Raw genomic sequence first — 9,595 nt, 5'->3', positions numbered from 1 at the left:
ACTTGATTACACTGGGAACCGAGATGGTCTGGAACTTCTGAAAATCAAGTCCAGAGGCACTCAGAGTTGCCATCAGTGGCATAGGCTCAAGGAAACTTTCTGATGGTTTCATTTTGTATTTGGAGCTTCACTGACCTGGAAAATAATACATGGGGCATATTCTCCATATTACTCAGGCAGGTTCCACATGATCATCTCCATTACCAAATACAACAGTCCCAGCTGCAGTCAGTGTATTCTTTTCTCCTAAATTTCTCTTCCAGAGCTATATTTCTCCAAAAATATGAGTCTTGAAACTCCACTTTTATGATCATAGAAGATTTTGTTCACACTGTACTCTTTAACAGGTGCCTTCAGAGTCTAAGCCCATTTTAGGAACATGTCAGAATAAAAAAGCTAAAATGAGTAGCCAAAGCTGCTGTCTGACCTTTAAATACATTTTTAAAGCTCTCAGAGCTCCACAGCCCCCAAGGAGTTTTTTTCTCACTGCCAAATGCAGAGTACATGCAGTCAATTTTGACCCCAGCTCCTCCAGAAAAGGTGCTAAGTCCACATGATAAAGCCAAGTGCTATTTACACAGAAAGTTGGGGCAAACCTCTGCATGTCACCAAGCAGCTTTCCTGTATGCTGAATGGAAATATTCAGGGTAAGCTTTTTTCTCTTGACTATGTTTCCTCCTACACCTTCATCCTCTGAAGCAGCTTCTATAAGTAACCTAAGACACAAAGTTTCCTTGTCACAGTGTAAAAATACTAAAGCTCCACTGCCTTATAATCTGCTCCTTTTGCTGGGAGTCCATCAGCTCTCCAGGACGTGGTGCTAGGAGACACTACCCCTATTACTGGCTTTGACATTTGGAGGTCTCAGTTGACCACAGTCATGGTTGGTGAGGGGAATATAGTTTACAAAGCTGCTGAGGAAAGGTGCTGCAAAAAGGCCATGGTAGAGGAGGGTAACCAGTTGAGGACATGGTGGATTTAATTGAGGGGGCTTTCCTTCTGCCCAGGCCAGGAGCTGAAAGAGACAAGAATAACCTCATGTACTTGTTCGCAAGTCTTTGCCCTAGTGAGACTTCAGAAAAGCTGGTCAGAAAACATGGAAATGATTGATGACCAAATAATGTTGTTTATTTAATCAAAAGAGCATATTCTGCAAAAAGAAAATGTTTTAAAAGAGCAAGTGCTTCCTGAGGCTGTTCATTTATCACATTAGAATTCTAGAAAGCCACAAAAAAGTGTTGGAGAGGTCCACATGATGTCCACATGTGGTCTGTGTCATTCCTGAAAGGCGTTTAGCCAACTTGTTCATAGTCATTTCTCAAGCTGGAAAATTCAGTTTGAGCTTAGGAGAAAGATACCTTTAACAGTGAAGAAGAAAGTGCAGCAACAAAGGCTGAGGAGGTATGGAATCACCCTTGCTGGTGATTTTTAAATCACTAGATACAAGCCATGTTTCTCATGGCTACCTGGATGCCTGTTGTGGAGACACTGCTTGGGATATTTGGGCAAAGAGTGTCTTGATGTAAGGAGATTGAATTTTTTTGTTCAGATATGATTGATTTAAAGGCTGTAGGTCCTTTTTAGGTTACTCACCTTGTTGTTAAGGTTTTCCAGTCACTTCAGTGCAAATTAACTTTTGTTGTAGTTTTAGGCTATTTTTTTTTTGAGAGAGCATCTCTGCAGACCTCTAAGTCTTTGCTCCAAAGAAGCTGTAACATAAAGCTTTATGCAACAAACTGTACAAGCAGCAGTTTGCATAATACCTGTCCACTGTCATACTACCTCATCACCCCCTGGGCACCCAGCTCAGGCCCCACTGTTACGATACGATCTATAAATTACATGCATTTGTAGCAAGCAGTGAATTTAGTCACTCAGTCAAAGGGCTTGTTTTTACAGACGAGCTCAAACAGTAAAACGTAGTGAAGTCAGTCCTCCTTACCACACGGACACTCCATCTTGGATGCAGCCATGGCTCTGTCATAGGCCGCAAAATCTTGAAGCACCATGTACTGCTACAAGCAGAGAAGCATGGCAACTGTCTGGGAGTAGTCATTCCCTTCAGGTTAAATTAAATTTATGTTGGTTTAATTTAAGACAGTTGGGGACAGTTTTCAAAGCTAGAATAATAAAAGCCACTCCTAAAGTGAAATAATGGATGGCAATAATATTGACATGTGGCAATAATAATAGAGATGTACTGCTCACTAAAGGTTTTCTATTAATGAAATTGAATCAAAACAAGTTTCCGTGTGGACTATAACCTAGAGACCAATGGCATCTTTAAGAAGAGGGATCACTGTCCTCAAAGTCTGCTGGGACAGAGCAGGAATTACATGGCCCAAATGAGTTTTTTACTTTGCACTTTAACACAAAGAAAGTTGAGGCAGGTTGAGAGACACAAAGCACACACTTTATTCATGGATTTTGTAGCTGATGGCATACATCAAGTTCAAGGTTAAAAGGAAAACTGTAGCCAACCAAGACGAAATGAAGTCGGGAGTCCTCTCCTGGGTATCTGCTCCAGTGCAACAAGGGATCACAGTTCTGCCGACAACCACACCCTAGTAAAATTACACCCTTCATTAAAGCCTGCTCAAACTGCTTTTCAGTGATCTTTGTCTGATGACAACACTGGCACTGACTGGATTATGCTTAATTAAGTACAAATGTTGCACATTAATTGGCTGATAAGCCTTATACTTGTCTGTAATTAGGTATTGCTTATCCGCTATTAAAATTACTATTATTTACTCATTATATGTAATATTTGTTCTAATATGCAGTCATTGGTATGAAGGCACCAAGTGGAGACTGTGTGGGAACTTCAGTGCAGACTATGAATTATATATAACTCAACAGCAATGCAATGAGATAGAGGAGAAGAGGACAAGAGGATGGCTGAGGTATAGGAAGCAAACCCTTTCCCAGGGAATACAACATAACAAATGCACCAGTGCAAGGCAATGAGGAAAAGAGTATCAAGAAACCAGGTGCAAGGGGCTGCCAGAGCAGCCCTCGAATAATTTTAAGTGAAAGGTTACAAGCAAAAAAAGCCCCCTAAAAATTGGAAAACCTTTACCAATAGGCCAGTACAAGTAGTTAAGCACTGTACAGTATTTGGATAACACAACCCACTCTAAGCCTCATAAAAAAGACATATAAATAGGCAATGGCGTTTTCAGTGTATCCTGCACTCTAGGTACACACACAGTTTTAAACTATCCCATGCATTTGGCACACAGCAATTGATGGGAAGGTCTGAGCTTTTATTTCCAAGTTTCATTGTGCATACGATTTACCATAGGCAGGGAAGATTAAAGAGTAAGGAATGCCTAAATCTAGAAAGAACAAAGTAGATCTAAAGAGCTGAATGTCAGTAATTGCATCAGGTGCAAAAATACAATTAGTGACACTATAATTACTGAAATTAAATATCAATTTATATGAATATGCACTATAATACTTTTGACAGCCTCAAGTATTATGTGATAGCAAATAAAAGCAGGATAACAGCTCCTAATTTGTAAAGAAGTAGAATCATAGAATCATTAAAGCTCACTTAAAGAATTTTATTCCATAAGGTACAAGGACAAGAAAGGTTTTAGTGCAAAGAGGATAAGTGCTAATAAATGCCCAGTAAAACCATGCATACATCTGCAGCTATTAAGACATACAACAACTTTTCTAACATACAAACCTAGTACATGAAGTAACAAAACCTGCAGCAGCACCATGGAAAACTTTGGTCTGAAGGACAGAGTGGTAAGAAGACCATTCCCTTTGGGATAGGATCCACCTTGTTTTAGATACTGCAGGCACATGAGTTGCATGCTAGTTGTGTCTGTGGCTTCCTCTAGTCCACAGAGAGAAACAGGTACCACTGAGGACAATTCTTACCATATAGATATCCATTTAGCATGCCTGGTGGTAAGATGAGTCCAGGTGATTTCTCTCCCTTACCAATTTTCACGAGAGAACTTATCATCTCCTGGAGAATATTTTCTCCAGCATGTGTCTCCAAGGTTGGCCCTTTAAGTGTATGAGAGCTCTGCAGCCACAAGGCAGTTATTTTTCTCCCTTAAAACAGCTTCACTTTCCTCTCCCACCTCTCCTCTTTCCACCAAGTGTTGAGGTCCTTTTTGCTAGCAGGATGGCATTTTTTTCCCCCCGTTGCTAGGTTGGTAGCCTAGTTTCCCAAGGAAAGGAAGCTTATGAGATCACACTGTTTTGTGCAAGTGCCAGTCGGTCCCTCCTAAATAATTTTTTGAGCCTGTGAGCTGAGTTTGATCAAACTTGACAGGGGATAGAAGTTTCAAAGGTTTAAGCTGTGGAAGTAGGCAGGCAGAGGAGAAAAAATGCTAGGAGTGCATCCACTGCAGAAACAAAACTGTATTATTAGACACCAGAGAGTCCACATCAGAGACAGTCATTACCACTGAACTCCACGGGAGATACAATTTCACAGATTCAGTAGCTCATAAGACGACTTGATTAATATGAGCATGAGCAAAATGTTCTTCTCCCCATCTTCTAGAGCGAAAGTCTTCCAGTTACAGAGCAGCAGGGGTAGAGCTCAGAAATGACAGGCTGGTAGAGTGAGTTTAGAGCTAATTGCAGCTCATTCTCACATCAGTGCTCATGCGGAACTCTACTCAACTTCCCTGTGACTCCAGTGTCCCCATTTGCATGATCTAGTTCACACAAAGGATGAGATCAGGAACTTCAGAGCATGGACTACAGTGAGCGCAGCAAGTCTTAAATTGCCGTGAGCTGGCACAGCTCCACTGTGGTGGGTGAGTCTGTGTTACAATGGGCCATCACTCCCAAGCACAGTTCCGTGATAAAGCGTCCAGCTTGTTCTTCCTTGCATTTGTCTGTATTACAGTTGCTAACGGCGATTCATTTAACACGAGCACGAGTTGGAACATAAACTAAAGACCAACAAAGCTGTGTCTGGTGCGTAGGCTGGCTCTCACTTGTTCCTGCTGTGGCTTTTCCTAGAAGTCAGCCACCTCAGGGCTGCCTGACTGGTGAGCCTGAACAAAATCCTTTCAGTTCCTTGTTAACACTTGCTAGGGAGAAAAACAAGCTATTCACACAGGTGGGATTCAAAGAGAAACTGAAATCAGTCATCTGACAAAAAAGACCAAAACAAAGTAACCATGGTGGACATTAAAATGGAGACTGGGAGTTGTGGGGAGCTGTGCGACATTGTGTGTTCAGTGAAATATTGATGTTTTCTTCTTCTCCTAAGCCTCCTAAGTATTGATGTGCCAGATATCTGATTTAGGTGGAGAGAGTGCAAATCACCAACACCTAAAGAAAAGAGAGGGAAGGTAATTAAATGAACCTTTGATGCACAGCAAAACAGGGAGCTTGCAAGAAGTGAGAGACATGGCTGAAAATGGACTGGGATCTCTTCAAGAAGGGCAGGTATTGCAACTTGGCCTCGACAGCTTAGCCAAGGATGCAGCCTGAAATTCACAGCCAGAAATGCCTGCAAAGCAGCATCTGCATTAGGGTGGTATGCTACACCATCTTTTAAGATGAGGCTTCTTCAGATGGAGGTGTGAACCACAACTCTTGGGCACACAGGGCTGAATGTTTTCTGTTACACAGCAGATCTATGAAGCCACAGGGAAGCATCCTTTACCTATTGTTTGTTGTTGTCACTTCAATTCAGGCATTTTTCTTCTGATGAAAGCTAAAAGATAAAATGATTGTTCTAATTAATAATGCCTACCTCCTCATGTAGCATTTTTCACCCACCAACTGTCTCAAAGTGCTACTCCCATTTAATAGACACTGGAAGTAAAGGTGAAAGAGATCAAATGAAATGTCTTGGCAACAGAATAAAACTAAGTCTTGCATCACAGGTCTAGTAAAAGGGACAAGGGCATCTATTAAGCCTCAATAAAAAACAAAGTTTAGGACAATTTTCTGACATATTGGATCCTTCAATGAGGCGTTGCAAAACTAATGTGACCAATGTTCCATGCCAACGAAATACGCTCTGGATTTTTTATTTGACAACATAATTTAAGGATTTCTTAGAATATGGGAAACAAAATGAGGCAGTGGCTTTACAGGAATTGTTCCTTTGCAAAAGGCAGCTTGTGCCAGGGGACTGGAAAATTGAAAGTGCCCCAAGGGAGCACAGGAATGGAAAAAATCTCCTACACTATCTAGTGAAAACACAATGCATTAAAAGAAGCATAAATACCAAACTGGCAATGTACTGCAAAACTTCTTGTACTTAAGATACTACTATAAGAAGTTCTGACAAAGAGAGACACTATTTTAGACACATGGTTTGACTCTTGAAGAGGTGCGTTTGGCAGAATTATACTATGTACCTAAAGAAAACTTACTGACAGTGCCTGCAGCAAAATAGATGGTTTAAGGTGGGATAAATCTGTTTAAAACAACTCCTATCAATATAAGTGGTTGCTTCTTTCTTATGCTTTCTTATGCCTCTTTTTTTTTCTAGTTTGGTTGACTGAGGTTTGGTTTTTTTGTTCCATCAATTTGAATATCCAGTAGTTTCCAAAGTGTTAAAAAAAATGGTGGTATTAAAATGGTATTAAAGGACGCACTGCCCATCCACACTTGAGGCTGCTTCACAGCAAAAAAGGTGCCCTGAAGATTTGATCTTTGATGCTTGAGAGATTTAGTAAGTTTTTCACAGTCCTTAATAAATTGATATCATAGCCAAGAAACCTGAAGGTGCAAAGCATGATGCACACACAAGCACTTTGTATTTTGGTGGCACGAACCCAGAGTTCATATTTGAATAACATTCCTGTTTCAGGTAAAACTGAGCATACAAAATCCTTACCTCGGCAGAATGCATATTGACTTCAGGCGATACTTTTTCCCAAAGAATGGCTGTGTAAAGGTCAGGACTAGTTGTTTGCCCCTGCAGTAATGTTGTTTTTCTAGCTGAAGAGACTTCCAGCACCTGGGAACAAGGATTTATTGCTGCTGGTGAATATCAGCACTCAGATGATGGTCAGTCTCACCTTGACCTTCGGGAGGCTGTTTCAGTCTTTCTTTTATATCAGCTTTGGAGATAAGCAAACAAACAAAATAAAACAAACAATAAAGCCTAAAAAGCTAGGGCACAGGCCACAGGCTGGGTTTCTGACAATTTAAACCATTTAAACCTATTTTTTCAGTACCTCCTGAAAGGCAAAGCCTATGCTAGCACAATCTGCCCATCTGTTAGCAAACGCACAGTTCAGGAGGAGGCCACAGGGCCTTTAGAGAAATTTTTTACACAGACCCACCATGGGAATTTGAGGGGAAAGGAACAACCAATAACTCACCAATAACAGTGCTGTTGTCACTCTCCCACATCACCTCCAGCTTTTCTTCTCACTGGTGGAACTGGGCAGCAGATCCTTAGCCCAAAGTAAATGAAAGCCCCTTGCGGTATCACGATTGCAATGAACCTTGCGTTGAAACTGTCCCTCAAGAGAGGCAGCAGCCAGCTGGAAGCACATTTGCCAACAGCACCATTGATCATCAGCTGCCTGTAGCCTAAAGGAACTCTTTCAGACAGCTAAAATCGTATCTGATTTTGTAACAGACTCCTCTGCAGTCCTTATCACTTTGCCTGCCCCAACCCTGCCAAAAAAACCCTACCAAAAAAACCCAATAAACCAAAAAAAACCACCCAAACCCACTCGTGATGAAAAATGAAGTGGCTCAGAAAAATAACCTGATTTGCCACCTCCTCCTGCGAGTCCTTCTAGCCAACTCCTGCACTAGCCTCGCTCCGCAGCACCCTGTAGGCAGGATCTGCAGCTAAGGTGAAGGAGAGGGAAAAGTGAGAGGAGTGAGGGGGAAAGGCACAGAGGCTGCATACCTGGAAAGCCGGGGTTATTCTTGCTGTCCACCCTGGAGGCACTACCTCTGCATCAGGCAGGAGTAACAGAGGGAGAATCTGGCTTTAACAAGCTCACTTTCCTTTAATTGGGACCCTCAGGCACTGCTGTAGTACACCTAATGGCACTAATCATTAATGAATCAGCCCTGATGAATAGGAAGGCTGAATTGGCCTCTTTCTCCTTAGGTTGTCAGCCCTTCACAGAATCTACTGGGTTTCACTGGGCAGGACAGCAACCGCACAGATTTAAAAAGGGTCCTGAAGAGGAAGCGGGCTGGAAGAGTCACCAATCCATTCATCCCTAGACTGTGCAAATGAGCCAGGGGCCAACAGTATCTGGCTGCTGCTTCTGAAACGTAGACATAGCCACCAGAAAGTCCTGTGAAGTGAGTACTGCAGCTTACTTTTATACCATACCTCCCTGCTCTCTCTGTAAGCACCAACCAGTCTGCCTTCACTACCATTCATATATAGGTTTTCCTCAGTTTTGTATATTTGTACTCAAGCTTTTTCTCCCAGCGCAGGCCCGCTCCATCTCCCTGTTACAGCCTTTGAAGAGATGGGAAAGGACTTTCCCCCACACCCCCCCATAAAGCAAAAAGAATCGACCACCACCACCTCAGCCCAGTGCTGGCACTGTCTCGCCGTGGCGGAGGGCAGCCCAGGCAGGGGCGAGGCGCAGCCTTGCCTCCAGGGCTCAGCCAGGCTGCTAAAAGGGGAAGGCAGGAGGAGAGCAGCCGCCTGCCAAGCACGGGTGCATCGAGCACTGCCGGGGAAGGAGCCAGCTCCCCGCGGCCCTCCGGGGACTGCGGGGATGCGGTTGCTCAGTCGGAGCTGGGGACAGGAATTAGGGCAGGCAGAGCCGCAATGGCTGCAAGCCTTGCCGATTATCCAGCCAGCTAGAAATGCACTGGCTTGTGTTTTGTTCCGGCTGTGGTTTTTTTCCTGTTGATCTGCATTTATGTTTTTGTGTGTGTGTGTGCGCTTTTTTTTTTTAAGTAGGGGATAATTTTACTGTGGTCTCTGTCAACATTTAAATGCTTTTCTGTTGCATTTTTCCCCTCTCCAGTTCACCAGCTCACGTTTGCCCAGGAGTTAAGAAGGAATGTTCAGAAGTTTGAACCTTTTCAAGCTCTTGCTACAGCAGCTGCTGCCTGGGGCAGTGGGACCAGCCTGGCAAGCGACACCCCAGCCTTCCCCCGCAGCCCTTACAAACCCTACAGGTGCAAGGCGGCAGGAGGCAAATCCAGTACACTCAGTCCCTTTCTGGGACTTGGCGGACGGCTTATGTTTCCTTGGCCACACAACAAGGCAAGGCAGAGCAACCACCCCTGGGGTCAAAAAAAAAAAAATAAAATCGACTATTGCTCGCAGGCTTCAGAAATAACCCCTGAAAGGGGCAGGAAAGAGAACAACCAATGCCTCGCGCATTGAGGAGCTCTTATAAAATGAACGGGGGAAGGTGAGAGGGAGTTTGTTAATTGCTAGTGTTCGCCGAAAAAAACCACGGAGCTGCCGGCGGGGAGAGCCGCGCTTGCCGGTTGTCCAGGAGGAGCTGAGCCGGCGATACCGCGGTTTGCTTCACTTCCTGCCGTCTGGGCGGGAAATCCCGGGGTGCTGCTAGGCTAGCCCGGGAGGCCCCGTGGCACCCGACAATTAGAAGCCCCAGACAGGAGAGTCCAGGGGGAGGCAGGAGGGGAG

At 43.7% G+C, this 9,595-nt stretch overlaps 1 long non-coding RNA gene across 1 annotated transcript; it reads right to left on the bottom strand.

The window, feature by feature from the left end:
* Positions 1-3,557: 3,557 nt before the first annotated feature.
* Positions 3,558-9,382, bottom strand: LOC113964258. The gene is made up of 3 exons (XR_003533132.1): positions 6,842-9,382; positions 5,657-5,707; positions 3,558-5,319 (listed from the first exon to the last, which is right to left on the bottom strand). It is a non-coding gene; the product is annotated as an uncharacterized LOC113964258 (long non-coding RNA).
* Between the last annotated feature and the right edge of the window lie 213 nt (positions 9,383-9,595).

This window comes from Neopelma chrysocephalum, unplaced genomic scaffold, assembly GCF_003984885.1.
Source record: "Neopelma chrysocephalum unplaced genomic scaffold, ASM398488v2 Primary Assembly neopelma1_26b, whole genome shotgun sequence".
Classification (NCBI taxonomy): domain Eukaryota; kingdom Metazoa; phylum Chordata; class Aves; order Passeriformes; family Pipridae; genus Neopelma; species Neopelma chrysocephalum.
This window is presented reverse-complemented; position numbering and strand designations above follow the sequence as displayed.